The sequence below is a fragment of the Mus musculus genome, chromosome 2 (genome assembly GCF_000001635.26).
Source record: "Mus musculus strain C57BL/6J chromosome 2, GRCm38.p6 C57BL/6J".
NCBI lineage: Eukaryota > Metazoa > Chordata > Mammalia > Rodentia > Muridae > Mus > Mus musculus.
The window spans coordinates 171,620,497-171,640,785 of record NC_000068.7 but is presented as its reverse complement, the minus strand read 5'-3'; the positions used below and the strand labels follow the sequence as shown (position 1 = coordinate 171,640,785).

General features: G+C 44.5%; 1 long non-coding RNA gene across 3 annotated transcripts; it reads left to right on the top strand.

Annotated features, from left to right (window-relative positions):
* The first annotated feature begins 324 nt into the window (after positions 1–324).
* On the top strand, positions 325–17,890 carry Gm35481. 3 transcript variants are annotated; one of them, XR_867052.1, is made up of 4 exons: positions 1,774–1,946; positions 4,833–4,964; positions 8,440–8,577; positions 17,772–17,890. It is a non-coding gene; the product is annotated as a predicted gene, 35481 (long non-coding RNA). The 3 variants fall into 3 exon arrangements; XR_375336.3 differs by lacking the exons at positions 1,774–1,946; positions 4,833–4,964 and adding an exon at positions 325–355; XR_867051.1 differs by lacking the exon at positions 4,833–4,964.
* The last annotated feature ends 2,399 nt before the right edge of the window (positions 17,891–20,289 follow it).

Here is a 20,289-nt window from a genome sequence, read left to right as displayed (position 1 = left end):
CGAATAGCTGCTTGACTTTTATTGTATCGAGCTCTGTAACATCAGCCCCTGTCACCTTGTTTCAGCTGACAAGTTCAAAGCTGATGTAGTGAATGGGGCTGACTGTCTGGCAGGGCAGGAGAGGATACATTAAAGTCGGAGGCTTTTGCAGCAAGGAGGGAAGCTGGGGATTGAGTGAAAGGATCAGCAGATAATTATGGAAAGGCTGTGCCTACCGACTCCTTAAAGGGGATGCACCTGAGGACACTGCCTTACTGTGTATGACAAGCTGTGGCTTCCATCTGGAGGAAGTCTCCACCTCCTTCAGTCAAAGGGAAGCCATTGTTGCTTGAAGCAGACCTGATATCCAAAGGAGGTGTGTCTAGGATCCCTTTTCTTCCAAGAGTTTCTGAATATTTTCTGATTCGGTACCATGGCAATGCAGAGGCATTCACGAAGGTCTGCAGATGCATCATGGTGCAATGTTTTACATCTTAACATTTATGAAATGCATGGGCACAGTACAGAAAAAAAAATGCGTGTTGTCCCAGAGTGTAAGGATCCAGCATCCACTCTGTGATTTTCTTCTCCCATTGAATGGCTTTGGACAATTGTCTCATGGGCTTGGATCCTCTCTCTTCTTACCTGTGTCCTTAAACCAGCCACAAAGCATCACCCAGGGGCTAGTTAGAGGTTGAGAGTTGCAGCCCTCTCTGACTGACTGGGCTGGGATTTATATTGTAGTCAGCTCTTCCTATGAACTGAATTTTGAGAGACAGTGATGGCCCTCACATCTCTCTCAGTTTTTAATGACCTTCATGGTCTGTTAGATAGCCACATAGAGACACTTCATCAACTTATTTTAATATGCATTCATGTGCTGAAAACTAGCCAGGGGTGTTAGATACCAACTACAGAATGTGATAGCCCCAACTGTACTGTGAGATAAAGCAGTTACCCGTAGTGCTGGCTGTGGCTGGGCTCTCACTGGATGCTGTTGATGGAACACTTGTACATTGCATTGGACTTTCTTACAGCATGGTGGCTGAATTTCAAAGGCCGGACTCCTAAGAGGACCAGGTGGATTCTGCCCTTTAAACATCAAAAGCCTCACAGGCCACACAGATGCATTCCGAGGAAATACAAATTGCAGCACTCCATAGACACGCAGCAAATTACATCAGGAACATGCAGACAGGAAAGGCTGGGGTGAGGGGCTGTTTAGAAGGCCCATCCTGTATGAACCATTTATAAATTGGTTGACCCCAGGCTAATCAGGTGGCCTCTATCAGGCTTGTAGTAAAAACTGAATAATCTCAGCAGTCATATTTCTCTCAGTGTGAGATCAACGAAACCAGAGACTGTGGGAAATGAGATAAATACCCACGTAGGAAGTAAAGCGAATTCCATTTAATGTTCTCTTTAAACTTGCAAGTAAGCTCATGACAGTGATATTAAGGAGGGATTCACCTTGGAAAATACAATTCTCCTCCCAGGAAGTGTGAGAAGCATGGATCCCCACTTGGTAATACAAACACTGGCCCACCACTTTGTAAAAGCATCAGCATAAAATGGTAGGCGTGGCATAGAACTGTGGGCGTGGCACAGAAGGGTGGGAGTGGCAAAAAGGGTGGGTTTGGAACAGAAGGTTGGGTGTGGCACAGAATAGTGGGTGTGGCAAGAAGGGTGGGTGTGTCATAGAATGGTAGGCATGGAGCAGAATGGTGGGCGTGGCACAGAGTGGTGGGAGTGGCAAGAAGGGTGGGCGCACTGAATAAACTTAGAGAACAGATTTTATGATACCCCGCTTTCTGCCCACCCATTTCTTTGTTGGCTGAATATTCCTGAGGACTGTCTCTTTCCCACCATCCGGGTTCCATCCTTCCTTTCTCACGCTTATGTGGTTAGACTGTGTTCATCTCTAAAGTTTATCAGTATCGTGACCTCAAAGGCCAGCTTAGCTGTCGGTAACCATCTGCCCTAAACTTCTATTTGATTTGGGGAGGGGTAGTTACCTAGCAGACACCAGCAAGGGTTCTGTGTTTTCAGTTTATTTCTCACTGAACCTAAGCTGGCATAGAGCACCGTGGAAAATGGGTTGTTTCTGTATCTCTCAGGGACCCTTCGCATCTCTATGGATCATGCGGCCAATGGATGCTTGCTACAGAATGCTAATATTCCTACAGCTGAAGACCTAATTAGTCTGCTAGGGAGACACATATCCTGGTTCAATTAAATTATACAGTGCGGCCAAAGAACAATTACTTATTTTGTAATAGGTTCAGAATTATGTCTACAAAGTATATTAATCGAGGGATGATGTTAAAGACTCGAGGTAGACTGTTCTGTGTGTTGTTGCCTGATGGATGGTGGGGTTACTGAACATGCTTATGTGGACTGGAGACCTCATGCACCTTTAACGCTGTATACATAACTGATAAACATATATAAATGGGGGGGGGGAGATTTATGATCTCAGTTTGTATAAAGTTGAAACTGTACAAAGCCTCATTTCCAGTAGCTGAGAGAGGTCATGGCGGCCACAGAGCGCCGCCCTATGTTCACAGTGCTCCTGGAGTGTGCTAAATGCAATTGTTAAGAGGTTTTCAGGCAGCAGCTGGGAAAGAGCTCGGGCTTGAGCTAGGCAGACTGAGCTCTGTGACGGAGCACTCTGTTGCTGGAGTAAGTGACTTTTCTGACCAAGACTATCCTCCGTGTCTTTGAGAAGGAGGTAGACATGTCAGCCTCGTAAGGCTCTCTGAGAGCTTAAGCAAGGCCAGCCATTAAAGCTCTCAGCGGCTGGGGAGCTGGCTCAGGGGGTCAGGGGGTTTAGTGGATGAGTCCAAATTTCCAGTGCCTGCCTTCAAAGCTGAGTGTGACTGCATTTGCCTCTAATCTCAGCACTGTAGGGGTGGAGAGAGCCAGGCTTGCTGGTTGCAGATCTAGCTCCACGTTCAGTGAGAGACACTGTCTTTAAAGAACGTAGATGGAGAGTGATAAAATAATATGTCCAAGTCCTCTTCTAGCCTCTGTGTGCATGCGTCAGTGGCTGCACTCCCTTGCATAAATGCATACACATGGATATGTACACACACAGATACACACAGACACAGACACACACAAACACAGACAAGCACACATAGACACATAGGCACATACAGACAAAGACACAACACAGACACAGTCACACACACACACACACACACACACACATACACAGACACAGACACACAACACACACACAGAAACTCAGACACAGACATGCACACATAGACACACAGGCACATACAGACACAGACACAACCCAGACACAGTCACACACATACACAGACACACACAGACACACAGATACACATACAGAGACTCAGACACAGACAGACACAGATACACAGAGACACAGATACAGAATGCACACACACACACACACAAGCACACCCAGAGACACAGACCCACACACATATACACACCCAAGCACATACATAGATACACACACACACACACACACACACACACAGAGAGATACCCTTCTGAGGAAATACCTGCTTCTCAATCAGTACTGGAAATGTCCTTTCTAATGACTAATAAGAAGTTGCTTCTGACACACATACATTGAAGACACTGTTCAAACTCTCTGCAAATCCAATTATTGTTTCTCAGCTTGAATGCTGGCTAAAGCCAATTGGAAGGCTGTAACTTCAGTTATGTCATTTCCTCTATACTTTACTTAAACAAACTGGAAGCTTTTGATCTCCTAATCTCTACTCTAAGGAAAGCTTGCACTTTCTAAGATCAGCGGGAAGCCACGCATTAACAAGATAAATGTGACAGAAGGTAGTCCTGTGTGATTTCAGCGCATAAATAGTGGCTCGTTTTCTTAAAATGGCATGCAGTTGCTTGGCTAAGCTGACGAACACTGGGAGCTACAATGTTCAAACAGCAAATAAATGAGCTGTTTTCGACTTTATTGATTAAACTCACAAAAGTCATTGTTGGTACCTAGGCTGACTGTTTCTTATGAAGAAACCAAAATTAAATTAAATATATTCCTCATTAACCGATAAGCTCTGAAACTATTCTAAACAACAAAGGCTGAGTTTTCTGATCGGTGTTTAAGCTGTGTTTAGAGAACTCAAAGCTCTAACCCCTTGCTGACATTTTGAGAAAAAAAATCAATATTGCTAGGTTACTAATATTTATCAATGGTTATTTATCATTTATTTATTATTATCTATTTATTATATATTTGCCTGTCTGAAACCTAGTGTAAAGAGCAGCTTTAGCCAGGCGGTGGTGATGCACGCCTTTAATCCCAGCACTCAGGAGGCAGAGGCAGGCGGATTTCTGAGTTTGAGGCCAGCCTGGTGTACAAAGTGAGTTCCAGGACAGCCAGGGCTATACAGAGAAACCCTGTCTCAAAAAACCAACAAACAAGCAAGCAAACAAACAAACAAACAAAAAGAGAAGCTTTAGATATTTGTTTAAAACTTTCTATAAAACGGAATAAAAAAATTGGTGACTGGAAACGCAGATCAGTGATTAAGGTCTCTTGCTGCTCAACCCTAGGACTGAGTGTGATTCCCAGCACCCTAATGTGGGCAACACCCACCTGAAATTCCAGTGCTGAAGGATCAGGTCCCCTCCTCTGGCCTCCATGGACACCGACTGTACTCAACGTGGTGCACAGACATACACTTGGGCAAAACACCAATACACATAAAATGAAAGGAAACAAATCTTCACAATTTTCAACAATGCTTTGCAGGTATGGGTTAGCATGCACAAGCTTGTTAGCACTTCCCCTGGTGTCCTGAACTAACTAACTAACTCTTAGTTCTATTACAATGTGTCTGGAGAACTGTCTGCTTCAGAGAGTGTCCTGCTCAGTGTGAGATAGTAAGGGACATCGCTGGCGCCTCTACTCAAATGTCTGTTGGACCTCTTCTCTTGGTTTTGATATCCACACTTCTCTATGAGGACCACGGGAGGTAAAATACCCATGTCTTATTACCACTAAGTCGATTTTTTCGATACATTTTTAAATGAACTAACAAAATAAAGTCTATAGTAGGTCGGGGGGTAGGTAAACGAAAAGTAAAGGTATATGGGGAATCTCATGAAACAATACTAGCTTGTAATACTAGCTAATTTTGTTTTAGAGGGGAGTTTAGGCAGAGATAACCCTCATGGCTGTACAATGGCATTCCTAAAAAGTCATATGGTAGAGAAATCTAAGTGCCAGGCACAGGTTAACTACCTAGCAGTCATTGGTCAATGAGGCCTCTTAAAAAAAAAGAAAGCAACAGGAAGTTATGATAGCTTCTGGTTGCCCTCCAGCACTAGACAGCAAGGCCCCATTGCTGCTGAAGATGCCACGCACTTTGGAACTCTGAGGCCTTTTCCCTGATGCCTCACTTCCAGAGTACTGCCAGGTGCTCTTTGGGCTGCTTTGGGGGAAACACCTCAGTGGTCTTACCCAGAGCTGACGCCACAATAAAACACAGACCTGCCAGACAAGGTGTGCCCATTGATGCCATAGCAGCAGGACTGTTTATGGGCTAACCCACTATTTTCTTGTTTGGCTTTCAGACATACTCCACAAGAGAGAATTATTTGGGGGGGGGTCAGGAGGGTGCAGGAAACAAGGTCCAAACCTAGGGAAGCTGCAGGCTTCAGGATGAAACCTTTGATGTTGCTTTGTGAATCGGTCATGATATCAAAATCAAACTGCCTTCTGAGTATGTTTACATCCATGAATTTATGCTACTCTCTGCCTTGGTCAGGGAAGCTGCTCATTGCAGAAGGTAGTAGGTAAGGAGAAAATTCATAGCTGTTCAAAATGATTGAATAATTCACTATGTGTGCTCAGCTGTAGATGGAGTCTCTAGAGCGACCTTCACTCCTAAGGCTCAGGAGACTTTCAGGAAGAAAGGTCAGAAAGAACATTGGAGCCAAAAGGGGAGGAGGAGGAGGAGGAGGAGGAGGAGGAGGAGGAGGAGGAGGAGGAGGAGGAGGAGGAGGAGGAGGAGGAGGAGGAGGGCCGTGCAATGTTGGCCTCTGGATATGCGAGACTCTGCTGTTGTACACATGAACACATGCTAGCTGTGGTTATCTGCCCATAAATGGCACAGATCAAGTCAGTTAAAAGGCTATCTCAAAGTAGAGAGGGGTTCCCAGTTCCTGCCCATAGCTGAGGTGTTGGTGAAAGCCACAGATGCTAAAGAAGAAAGTCACTTTTCTTTGTTGGGTCATGGCCATGGCCTAGCAGAAGAATAATCTCCTTCCATGAACATGTGGATAGCGCCAATTGGACTCAGTAGATAATAAAATAAAGAAGTAAAAATCAATCAGTCAACAAAAAGCAAATGAAGCTGAGAGAGATACGTGCTTGGGGATGCCAGGGGAAGATGGAGGGAGGGAGTGGAGTTAGTCTGACCACGATACAGTGCATGCATGAAGTTTTCAACCAATAGTATTAAAGTAAAAAAGAAGTCTGCAGGCTTTGTTATCTGATGGATTCCTGGGGGGAAAGCACAGTTTAGTACCTGGGATTGCTTCTACCTCCTTTCTAAATTTCACTACCTCACTCTGTTCTCTGTGTCCTCACCTTTACATTGTATGACCATTTGTTGTTGTTGTTGCTGTTGTTTAATTTAAAATTTCCCATAGATTAAAAAGTTAAAAGCAATAGCATGGTTTATCCAGGCAGGTATGTCCTCTGCTGAGAAATAGGTGGATAAAATTTATTGATTTGCAATAAAAGTCATACATTTATAAAGTGCCCGGCATTTGAGAAAATGGTCATAAAAATCTGAATCCCAGCCGCAATACAATGAACAAGTAATAGGGCTGAGTCCCGTGATAAAGGGAGTGAAAATCACTGCTGGAATCCGTATTAACCATTCAGGCTGCGGTGCTGCTGAGACTGAATGGGGAGACAGAAAAACGGTAAAAGCCTACCCAGCCACTGTAAAAATAGTTGTATTCTGTGGCTCATGTTTCTTTCTATTTAATCCTCTTTCCTCGTGGGACCTGTAGTCAGAGGCCCACGTGCTTAATGTGTTCTGTGCTTTGGCACGACCATTCTTCAAGGAATGTGGCAGAGGGCTCTGGCACTTTCTGCTTAGAGTCAGAAACCCAGAAAACAATAAATGTTTATGGAAGGCAGTAAAATTTTAGGGCTCAATTCACAACTAATGTTAAACACATGTAGTCCTTCTGCAAGCTCAGGAGGTGCCGGAGTTCTGGGCTGGGCTGGAGTTTGTGCCTTGCTGTGGGAACCAAGCTGAAGCGAAATAGGAATTTCTTCTCTCTGATGACCGACTGACAGTTCTATTGTTGGGCGATTCCTGTCGAAGGAAGCCTCGTGAGTCTGAGGGCCTTACAGCACTTCCTTCCTCATTTGTGTTTGCCTTAGAAATTCTAGTCAGGGCTTCTGTAGTTTCCCAGCCATCCTGACAACTCTGACTGTGTTGTCTGGGATCTGAAACTCTCCAAGGAGTTCTAGGTTTTGACAGTTAATTGCCTCCTCAGCCCATCCATGAGGTCAGCTTTAGGCAGGATGTACCAGTCCAATATTGGAGAGAACTTGGTTTCTTTTAGGTATTTCTATTGCTCAGTCAATAGAGGGGACTGGGTCAGGTGGCACAGGCCTACACCATCTCAGATACTCCAGACACAGAGACAGGAGGACTGCAAGTTCAAGGCTTGCCTGAGCTACAGAGTGAGCTCAAGGGCAGCCATAGAAACTTAATGAGAACTTTTCTGGAAGTGAAAAGGGAAAGGAGATCTGATGGCATTGAAGTTGCCTAGTGTGTCAGAGACTTGGATTCAATACCTAGGACTAAAGAAATAGGAGGAGTAAGAGGAAGAAGAAGAAGGAGAGAGGGAGGGCAAGGAGAGGGGGGAGGGGAGGGGAGGAGGAGGGTGAGGAGGAGGAGGAGGAAGAAAGAGGAAGAGGGAGAAGAGGAGGGGGAGGACAATGAAGGAGGAGGAGGAGGAGCAAGAAAAGGAGGAGAACCAATATTGGAATCACCACCATTTATCCCATTCTGTCCCTTGATTTTACTTCTCTGACCTATACCCTCCCCAGCCATCCATCCTCCAAGAACTGAACCAATGGTCTAGCCGTGTCTCCTCATCGCTCTTGTCTCCCTTTCTGAGGCAACCTCATGCCGCCCAGATGCTGTCTGCCATCCCTGCTCTAGGCCCTGCCTTAAATGGTACATTATCTCCAGAGCACACAATGATCAGTCTGGAGAAATCCCAACAGGATGAGGGCAGACCACAGCCAGACTCCCAACCACATTTGCTCTTCAGGAGAACTCCATCTTTCCTAGAAGGAAAACCAGCTGCTGCTGGGTTCTAAGACTTCCATATTTAGCTTACTCCTCCAAATCCATCTCCCCACATTCTCCTCTTGTCCAGTCCTTCTCTGATTCAGATACTTTCTACTTTTCTCAGTGTTTGAGGCTTCAGTGACATCTCAGGGCTTACGTCCTTCTCTACCTGGCATGACCACCGAGATGAAGGCACCATTAAACCTCTCAGGCAAGCGGGTTGCATCTTTGGAGCAGTTGCCTCTTATCACGTATAAATCTGGTATGTTCTCTAGTTATTATGTAGGATAGCTCCTGCTTGATAATGCTGTTTAGACAACTGCTTAACTGTGGAGCTAGTACTGGCGGTGCAGCCCATGGCCCCAGCTTCAGGGCAGGAGGCTCAATAGAGGAGACAGCCTGGATTAGAGAGTAAGCTCTAGGCAAGCCTGGGCGACTTAAGTGATAAGTGTCTCAGAATAAGAAATTAAACACAGGGGCTGGGGAGATGGCTCAGAGGTTGAGAGCACTGACTCCTCTTCCAGAGGTCCTGAGTTCAGTTCCCAGCAACCAGATGGTGGTTCACAACCATCTATAATGAGATCTGGTGCCCTCTTCTGATATGCAGGCATATATGCAGGCAGAACACTGTGCACAAAATAAATAAATTAAAAAAAAGAAATTAAAAACAGTTGGATTTTTGTTAGTGGTAGAGTACTTGTTTAGTGTGTGTGTGTGTGTGTGTGTGTGTGTGTGTGTGTGTGTATACATACATACATACATACATACATACATACATACATATATATATATGGCCATGGAGCCCTAGGTTCAGTCCTTAATACAAGAGGAGGTTTGGGGGTAGGGAGAAGAAGAGAAGAGGAGGAAAGGCAAGGAAAGAAAAGACAAAAGACTATTTAAAACAGATGAATGTCTGCGAAGTAGCTTAGTTGGTAGAGCGCTGCCTAATATTCATGAAGCCCTGGGTTCTATTCCGGGTGTTACATAAAACCCTGGCTTGCTAGTGTGCATGCTTCTGACCTGGGGCAGGACAGACGGTGGCAAGAGACCAAAAGTTCAAGGGCATTCTTGCTCCTCCCCACCCCCCACATGGACACGAAAGAGGGAAGGAAAGAGAAAGCGGAGTGGAACTCAGGTGTCACAAAAATTACAGTCTTGACCTTCTATGGAGTGAGTGACTCTGAGGCTACTTCCGTCTCTGGCTGGCGGAGCTCCTCCCTAGAGCCTGACTCTCAGTGAGTTTAGTTTTCTATGAAGGAGAAAATCTCCTTCCTAAGCCCTTAAAGGTCTTGCAGTGTTTTCCGTTTGATGGCTTGGGCTGAGCTCTAATCACCTAAGTCCCTGGGGCAGGAAGAATGGAACTTAGCCCCACAGTTGGGCTTCCCCATAGCCCTGAAGTGCAGGGGAGCTTGCTCTCGAAGAGAGGGGGAGAAAGGCTGTTAAAAAGGCCAGGGCTCTTGGTACTCTGTGGCAACAGGATTCTAGAGTCTGGAATTCCGACATCTCACTGAGCTTAGGGTCCATTAAAGACCTATAAAACCAACCACTATAAAGGCCACAGTTTTAAGTCAAAATCAGATTCGTGCAAACAATGGAGAACAAACAGTCTGTGTCTAGGATCCCAGGTTTATCAATGGTGAGTCTTGCTTCTATTTGGTAAGGTTTTGGATGCTCTCAGCTACTGTCTATTGTGAAATGTGCCGAAGCATGACAGTGGCCTGTCCAGCCTCCAGAAGCAGCTAGCACCGGCCAGTCGTTTTAGCTTGCTACACTTCCCCGCTTTCAACTCATCAGAGGGTGCTTTTGAACCCGGGCCCAGGGTCATGATAAATGCCACAGCTCCACTGTCATCTCCACAGAGAGATGAGTTCAGCCAGCTAGGTCATGGTTGTTCAGACTGGCTGGGTGGCCCAGGAGCACCCAGACTCTCCCAGCCCAGCCCCAGGCAGCTCCTCCCTTATCATTTGCTCAGCTAGCCAGCTGATGCTGCTCCCAGGAGGTTAGTTCACTGGCAGGAGAATCCCCAAGTCAGGCTGCAAGCTTCAGAATGTGAGGCGATGTGCACTACCCAGGCGGACGAAGCCGGTGATTCTTAGCCACCAGAGGACATGACCATTGGGGCCTGAAGAAGCTTCCTCTGGAATATTCCTAAGGAAGCTAGAATTACATAACAGAGCAGTGGTAGTCATTCATCTGAGGTGGTGGGGCGGGGCATGGGAGCTGAGCGTGAGTGTCACCGATGGCCAGAATGTGGACCATGTGTGGCCAGGCTCTTGGCTTCTTAGTCAAGGATGGAATAAAATCTTACACATATTTGGAAGTATCAAGGAGTGTTATTCAAAGGAAAGAGACATTCTAGGTTAGAGGGGAGCAGTGTACAGACTGAGAAGCGAAGACGGCAGAAGCTCCAGCTATCCCTTCGTAGCATCCAGGGGGAGGAGTTTGGTTACTAGGGGCATAGTTTGGAAGATTCTTTCTTTTTTGACATGCAGGCTTGGATTATAGGGGATTTTTCTCGCTCTACAGGTCTCTTCCCAAAATGCATGTGGCTTTAATCATGTACATGCTGTTATGCATATGAATAAGAGGGTAAATAGGGGAAAACCAGTCTGGGCCAGTCCGAGTGACTGTATTTAGTTGCTGAGTTGTGTTCTAGAGTGTGTCAGGATAGAAATGGGGTGTAATCAAAGTGTAGCTAAATGTAACTTTTCAATGATTTGAAGTGGGTGAACTACAGCTCCTTGCAAGATGCAGTACTAGGCTGCTAACAGGTTGCTAGGTACGTTGTTAGAAAGCTTGGTGTACTCACAGCCAAAGACAAGTGTAGATCTTAGGCCTGTCTGCCACAGGAACACTCTCCCTGCCTTGAATCCTCTGTATTGTCTCAGTCAAGATCAGCTCTTGTAAGACCTCTTTCCAGCCAGAGTTTTTGAAAGACAAAATTGGTTTCTGCTTTCTTCAATGAAAATGTATCAGCCTCAGAGTTGCTGACATTTTGAGCCATTGATACTTTGTTAGGAGGGAGAGGTGAGTGGGCACCGGAATGGGCCGTTCCCTGTGTTCTGTGCGATGGCAGCATCTTTAGACTTTGTATACTAGATGCAGGAGCATCCTTGTTCAAGTCACTATAAGGAGAAATGTCTTGGACATTAGCATCTATTCTCTCAGGGAGGGGAATCCTGTTGTGGAGAAGAACTTCTTAAAACCAGTTGATGTTGTTCACAGCAAACAAAACCATTAAGAAAATGTGACCATTTCCTTATCTTCCTTTCAGAGGAGCCCTGTGTTAGCTGTGGACAAGATCCCAAGGGAGAAAGAAAGGAAACTGGCTTCCATCAGAGTTCTAAATCCTGCAGAGATTTTGCATGCTAACTCAACTTAGCATGCAAAAAGGAATGTTTTTTTCAAAAAGGGAAAATGTTTGATTCCTGCCAATTTCCATCAATTACAGTGTAATAGTGTAATTGACCTTCTAGTAACTTCCAAGGGAGATAATAACTAAGAGGTAAATTTAGCTTGTTGTGGAAAATTCTCAAAAGACACACTTAACCACAGTAGTCAATCCAAATGGCTGTATCATTCTTAACATAAAGAGCAATGTAGAGATTTTCTTGCTATTACTTCATAGCCATGCCGTCCAGTTCTCTTGAGTGAGAAAATGGCTCTAGTATTTGCAGACGGAATCTGGGCTTGGGGATAAAGCGATACTCTGTCCATAGAATAGATTTCTTTAGATAAAATGGTGACTCAGACTCTGGTGAGCCAGCCTAATTAATTGAGCTAGGTGGAATGTTCGATAGAAGGCAGCCTGGGGAGAGGGTCATTTACAAGAGTGTGGAGACCGGATGCAGCAAAGATACAAAGCAAACCTGGATGTTCTGTGCGGACGCATTTGTAGGTAGGAGACATAATGATCAAAGTGCGGGATGGTACGTGGAAAAAAAAGATGAGGGTTGCCTTGAAGAAGGAAAGAAGCAAATCTTGGGGATACGCAGAGCCCTGTGATGGCCTTGGTCATAATGATCTTGGCACCAATCAGTTTGAAGGACTTGAAGATGGGGTTCAGAGGACTGGAATGCAGCAAGGTCAGAAACAAAAGACTCTGGAGTGAGGAGACAAAAGCTCTCATGCTGGGCTCTAGCTTAGAAGCAAGAAGTACATTCTGACTGGTGTGAGGTGGAATCTCAGGGTTGTTTTGATTTGCATTTCCCTGATGATTAAGGATGTTGAACATTTTTTCAGGTGCTTCTCTGCCATTTGGTATTCCTCAGGTGAGAATTCTTTGTTCAGTTCTGAGCCCCATTTTTTAATGGGGTTATTTGATTTTCTGAAGTCCACCTTCTTGAGTTCTTTATATATGTTGGATATTAGTCCCCTATCTGATTTAGGATAGGTAAAGATCCTTTCCCAATCTGTTGGTGGTCTCTTTGTCTTATTGACGGTGTCTTTTGCCTTGCAGAAACTTTGGAGTTTCATTAGGTCCCATTTGTCAATTCTCGATCTTATAGCACAAGCCATTGCTGTTCTGTTCAGGAATTTTTCCCCTGTGCCCATATCTTCAAGGCTTTTCCCCCTTTCTCCTCTATAAGTTTCAGTGTCTCTGGTTTTATGTGAAGTTCTTTGATCCATTTAGATTTGACCTTAGTACAAGGAGATAAGTATGGATCGATTCGCATTCTTCTACATGATAACAACCAGTTGTGCCAGCACCAATTGTTGAAAATGCTGTCTTTCTTCCACTGGATGGTTTTAGCTCCCTTGTCGAAGATCAAGTGACCATAGGTGTGTGGGTTCATTTCTGGGTCTTCAATTCTATTCCATTGGTCTACTTGTCTGTCTCTATACCAGTACCATGCAGTTTTTACCACAATTGCTCTGTAGTAAAGCTTTAGGTCAGGCATGGTGATTCCACCAGAGGTTCTTTTATCCTTGAGAAGAGTTTTTGCTATCCTAGGTTTTTTGTTATTCCAGATGAATTTGCAAATTGCTCCTTCTAATTCGTTGAAGAATTGAGTTGGAATTTTGATGGGGATTGCATTGAATCTGTAGATTGCTTTTGGCAAGATAGCCATTTTTACAATGTTGATCCTGCCAATCCATGAGCATGGGAGATCTTTCCATCTTCTGAGATCTTCTTTAATTTCTTTCTTCAGAGACTTGAAGTTTTTATCATACAGATCTTTCACTTCCTTAGTTAGAGTCACTCCGAGATATTTTATATTATTTGTGACTATTGAGAAGGGTGTTGTTTCCCTAATTTCTTTCTCAGCCTGTTTATTCTTTGTGTAGAGAAAGGCCATTGACTTGTTTGAGTTAATTTTATATCCAACTACTTCACCGAAGCTGTTTATCAGGTTTAGGAGTTCTCTGGTGGAATTTTTAGGGTCACTTATATATACTATCATATCATCTGCAAAAAGTGATATTTTGACTTCCTCCTTTCCAATTTGTATCCCCTTGATCTCCTTTTGTTGTCGAATTGCTCTGGCTAATACTTCAAGTACTATGTTGAAAAGGTAGGGAGAAAGTGGGCAGCCTTGTCTAGTCCCTGATTTTAGTGGGATTGCTTCCAGCTTCTCTCCATTTACTTTGATGTTGGCTCCTGGTTTGCTGTAGATTGCTTTTATCATGTTTAGGTATGGGCCTTGAATTCCTGATCTTTCCAGAACTTTTATCATGAATGGGTGTTGGATCTTGTCAAATGCTTTTTCTGCATCTAAGGAGATGATCATATGGTTTTTGTCTTTGAGTTTGTTTATATAGTGGATTACATTGATGGATTTTCGTATATTAAACCATCCCTGCATCCCTGGAATAAAACCTACTTGGTCAGGATGGATGATTGCTTTAATGTGTTCTTGGATTCGGTTAGCGTGAATTTTATTGAGGATTTTTGCATCGATATTCATAAGAGAAATTGGTGTGAAGTTCAAAAATTCAGGTGACAGCAGATGCTGGCGAGGATGTGGAGAAAGAGGAACACTCCTCCATTGTTGGTGGGATTGCAGGCTTGTACAACCACTCTGGAAATCCGTCTGGCGGTTCCTCAGAAAATTGGACATAGTACTACCGGAGGATCCAGCAATACCTCTCCTGGGCATATATCCAGAAGATGCCCCAACTGGTAAGAAGGACACATGCTCCACTATGTTCATAGCAGCCTTATTTATAATAGCCAGAAGCTGGAAAGAACCCAGATGCCCCTCAACAGAGGAATGGATACAGAAAATGTGGTACATCTACACAATGGAGTACTACTCAGCTATTAAAAAGAATGAATTTATGAAATTCCTAGCCAAATGGATGGACCTGGAGGGCATCATCCTGAGTGAGGTAACACATTCACAAAGGAACTCACACAATATGTACTCACTGATAAGTGGATATTAGCCCAAAACCTAGGATACCCAAGATATAAGATACAATTTCCTAAACACATGAAACTCAAGAAAAATGAAGACTGAAGTGTGGACACTATGCCCCTCCTTAGAAGTGGGAACAAAACACCCTTGGAAGGAGTTACAGAGACAAAGTTTGGAGCTGAGATGAAAGGATGGACCATGTAGAGACTGCCTTATCCAGGGATCCACCCCATAATCAGCATCCAAACGCTGACACCATTGCATACACTAGCAAGATTTTATCGAAAGGACCCAGATGTAGCTGTCTCTTGTGAGACTATGCCGGGGCCTAGCAAACACAGAAGTGGATGCCCACAGTCAGCTAATGGATGGATCACAGGGCTCCCAATGGAGGAGCTAGAGAAAGTACCCAAGGAGCTAAAGGGATCTGCAACCCTATAGGTGGATCAACATTATGAACTAACCAGTACCCCGGAGCTCCTGACTCTAGCTGCATATGTATCAAAAGATGGCCTAGTCGGCCATCACTGGAGAGGCCCATTGGACACACAAACTTTATATGCCCCAGTACAGGGGAACGCCAGGGCCAAAAAGGGGGAGTGGGCAGGTAGGGGAGTGGGGGTGGGTGGGTATGGGGGACTTTTGGTATAGCATTGGAAATGTAAATGAGCTAAATACCTAATAAAAAATGGAAAGAAAAAAAATAAAAGGAAAAAAAAAAAAAAAAAAAAAGAAGCAAGAAGTACAGGCCTGCTGGGCTAGAGTCTGGTCCTGCCATACTTCTCTTTGTGCTGAAGGCTGAGTCCTCAGGGAGCTGCCACTGGGTGGTGTTGGAAGCTGTAAAAGCTCTGCCTAGGGAAGAATTTAGGTAAGGAGGCAGCTTGCAGGACCTCCTCCTTCCCCTTCTCTCTTTGCTCCCTGACCATGAACCCATATGACTCCCACCTTGCTATACTGCCTCACACAGGGCCCGCAACATTGGGCCTATTGACCACGGCCTCCAGAGCATGGGCCAACATAAGCCTCTCGCCTTTTTCAGTTATTGTCTTGGGGGCGTGGCGTCACTTCTTGAGTGCATAATATTGTCATTATTGTTGTTGTTGTTGTTGTTGCTGTTTTTCGAGACAAGGTTTCTCTGTGTAGCCCTGGCTGTCCTGGAACTCACTCTGTAAACTGGGCTGGCCTCAAACTCAGAAATCTGCCTGCCTCTGCCTCCCAAGTGCTGGGATTAAAGGCGTGCGCCACCACTGCCCAGCTCATCCTTTTTGATTTTTGAGATTATAACTACATATTTTCTCCCTTTATTTTCTTCCTTCCAAATACTTCCATATACCCCATGCTGCTCTCTTATCAATCAAGGTCCTCTTTATCCATTAATTGATTAATTGTTTTATATATATATGTGTGTATGTATATATATGTATATATATATATTCCTAAATATATTTTAAAAAGCAGCACACATGCTAGAATCTAAGTTTTGCCTTGCCAAGAATTTCCATCTTCACAAAAGCATCACATTTTCTTTTCATAGTCAAATCACACACCGGATGCAAGTGGCTCCATCATCGCTGGCTTAAAATAACTGACAATACAAAAGCCCATATCCACAGGCTTTGTGCTTTCTGAACTGACAGGAGCTACTGCTCTTGGAGACCAGGGCTGTCTCTGCTTGGGGCTTGTCATGTTCTTCAACTCAGTCAGCTCTTTTTTATGCATAGTAGGTGTCATTGATTTATGTCAATAACTTTCCCAGAAAATGTTGTGTAAATGCTTCTGACATTGATTTTGAGTACCAGGTCAGCGCTGCCTGCATCCAGGACAAAGGAGGAGGAAATCCACTCTGAGAGCCTTTATCCTGAACCATAGAATTTGGCCTGTAGGGTGTAGGTGCATCGTCTTGCTGGGATTCTCCACTCCCAGATCTCCATCCCTCTATTCCTCATGGTTTCATGACAAGTCTAGGCCAGTGTGGATGCCAGTTTGGCTAGCCCTATGTGAGTAACCCTTAATTATTGTATAAAAGAGCAATTGCTGTGTAACAAGCCTCAGGGATCAGAAACACACATAGAGGTGATGTACTTAGTTCCTGAGCCTATTGGTTGGGTTTGGTAATTACCTAGAGTCTTGTTCTGGGTAGGACCTGATGAAGATGGCATCTTGTATTTCTTTCATTCCTAACTGTAAGAGGAGTTCATAGCACATAGTGTGCTCTGATCCCCAGGTGAGGTGCTACTAACAGCCCTGTGATGCACCCCTCCATGCTTTGACCCCAGGAGAACCCTGGTGCTGCTCTGCTGTGGCTCCATCCTTCCAAATTCTCCCCATGCTCCCCCCCCCAACCCGATCCAACCCCTGGAGAAACCTCAAAACTTCTTATTTCTAATGCCCTCTTGTTAAGTTTCCATTTCCCAAAGTGTTTTTCCTACGTGCTCTTCCTGAGTTACTTTTAATTACAGAGATTTATTTTACATATTATGGGGGATGCTCATGAGAGACTTCCCCTTCTCAGAGGAGAAAAGGAAGGGTAAATGGGGGGAAATCGATGTGCAGGGTGCTGGGAGGAGAGGGGGGCTGATATTGGGATATAAAGAAAAAAATGAGTAAAAAGGCAAAAAATATTTTTTTTATATCCTACATCCTAATTTTTTTTACATATTAGTACCGGGTCGTTGGGAGATGCTTGTACATGTGCAAACAGTGTGTGCTGATCACAGCCAGAGCAGTCAACCCTCGTCTTCCTCCCCCGTTCCTTCTCACAGATGTGCACTTTGGGCCTTTCAGTGGAGAAGTAGGCAGGAGGGGTAGGCACCTGTTTTCGCTCCAGAGATTTCTCAGCACCTCTAAATTGCACTTAAATACATCTCTCCAGATAGTCCTTTCCAGAACAATTACAAACTGACGTATTTGTAATTTTTCTGACTTTTTTTTGTTTGTTTTTGTTCCTAATTCTCAAAGTCTGTATTCTCCATATGGTTGAGTGAGACAGGTTTGGTCTCTCTTCTCCTGCGCTTTTCCTGGGGACTCCAACTTGCCTTTGAACTCTCTTGATCATACAAAACTGTTTAAGCCTTTGTACCTCTCTCCCTTCTAGATCTATCTGCGGGGCGCCTATAGACATTCAAATAAGACTTCTGAAGATTCACACCAGATGAAAAAGGCTCTTTTACTGGAGAATTATAAACCACTAATCCCTTGCCATCCATCAAGTTCAATCTGGGAGCATATTTTAATGTGGAATAGAGAGTGGGGGGACTCATCAAGAATAAAATGAAGTCCAAATGCCCATTCCACTCTTGTGACTTCCGTTTTGTGCTTTCAGTTTTAGCCGCAGCTGAACGTCAAAAGAGTTGAAGATGGAAGAAAAACCTAGGAGCTGATCTTGAGTATAGAAATCAGACCAGTATCTAGAGACTTTGTGTGACTGCGGTGTGCAGCCTGTAACAAACTCCTGCTTTTTACTCCACTGACTTCAGTCTGGGGTCCTGCTTATTTGCCTCAAAACCCTGGCCTGGGACTGAACGGCCAGAGGCCACACTGGAGCACAGCCTGAGGTCCAGCCTTGAAAGGGAAGCTGCCCCTGTGCAGAGGAACTGCAAATCAGGCCTTTGCGGGGATGGGAAAGGTTGAAGGTGTTTAAAGGAGTGTCTGTGGAATCCAGTAGAGGCTGGCCACAAGAAAAGGGGGAAGGCCACCCGGAGCAGAGGAGTTCTACTGCACGCAGAAAAGCTGTTATATATTTAGAGGGAAGAGAGTAGTTGTAAGATGCTCAGCTGACTTTGGCAAGCTTGCCTGCTCTAGAAATCACAAAGTGGTGTGTTAAGTCAGAGAGCATCGCCAGTTCAAAGGCAAAGACTGCTGAAGTATGTATAGCTATGAAGACATTTATTTTAAATTGAACTTAATTTCTAACCACAAATGGTTCTCAGTCTGGATGGCTGGGATGGATCTCGTCCTCCTTGCATCCAGAGCTCTCTAGATCGGTTCCTTCCTCGGCGATAATCTGGCTCTGCTGCCTTCCTTGGGACAGTTGTCCAAGGCACACTTTTATTAGTGACACTTTCTGTTTCTGTCCTTTCTTTGGGATGGCCAATCAGATCTTGCTTTTGTTCCATGTCTTGTCAGTTTGTTTGTTTTATTTTGTGTGTATATATTGCATGAGTGCATATATACACTTGAGTATGTGAGTGTAATCGCACACATGTTATGGCTCACACATGGAGGTCCGAGGACCATCTTGTCTGTCATTGCTTTCTGCTGACTTTGAAGCAAGGTCTTCTTTTCCACTGGTGCGAATGCCAGTCTTCAGTGACCCAAACCCCGTCTTTTATCTTCCTTTCAGGAGGTGTTGGGAGGTATGAGGGTTTAGTAGGGTGAGCTCACCAACCCAGTGTCTGAGTGATGCTCGACTGTACAGAGCCCACACCGAGTTGTTTATTTTGTAATTGCATTTCTTGAAGGTGATTTTTCACTTAAAATCATTTTCTTGCTGAAGGAAAAAAATGTAATTTTTTTCTTTCTATGTATTTGTGTGCATACATGTATGCATGTTTCTGAGTGGTGTATGTGTCTGTGTGTGTGTGTGTGTGTGTGTGTGTGTGCAGGAGTGTGAGCATGCATGTGTATGTACAGGTGCCCACAGAGGCCAGAGGTAGATGTTTAAAATCTTCTTCTGGTTTTGTGCCCCCTCATTCCTTTAAGACAGTGTATCTTCAGCCCAGAGTTGGCGGACACAGCTGGTTTGCCGAGTGACCTCATGCCCTGCCTTCCAAGGCTAGAACTTCTGACACGCAGCCCGGCCCACGGGCATTTGGGAGTGTTCATGACATCTGAACTCGAGTCCCTGTACTTGAGAGCAAGCATTTTAACCACTGAGCTATCTCCCCAGCCTGCAAATATTTGAAATCAGCAATTCTCTTCTTCTGCCCCGACGGTGTTATCGGCTATGGGTTGTGGTGACCACCGTCTAATTTACACTACAGCATCGCAGCATCGAGACCTAAGAGCAGAATTAGCTTCATCATCCCAATATTTGAAATATTAGTGAAAATTTAGAGTGACAGCCTCCATGCAGTCTGACCAGAAATGACAATTTGCAAAAACAGTGAGCAGTTCCAGGAGGCGGGAGGGAAACAAGAGGACAGAAGACATACGGAGGCACTGGAGAGGAACCAGGCATCCCTAGAGTGCAATTCCCCCCAGAATAAACCATCTCCTGCAGATCGGATGTGGTTTCCATGGCTCTGAGACACAAGACCCTCTGTGACCATGTGATGCTCATTTTACTGCTCTCATTAATCATATTAATTGAGTAATTGCTGAGTTCTGGGTCCATAGACCTATAAGCCTGAGCTGTCTGATCCAACCGTACCCATAATTCAGCTAATAAAATCACAAAGTGAAGAGAAATGTTTCTCTAATTTGTCTCCGTGAGCTCTGGGCCTTGGCTTCAATTTGCATCCTATTGAGCAGTGGTTTTCAAATGCAAGTACACTTCCTCTGGGGGTTATGTGAAGAGAAAATGAGAAGCCAGAGGATAAACACAGCATATTAATTACTTAAATCTTTCATTCATTCAACAAACATTTATCAAGTATTTACCCTGTGGCAGC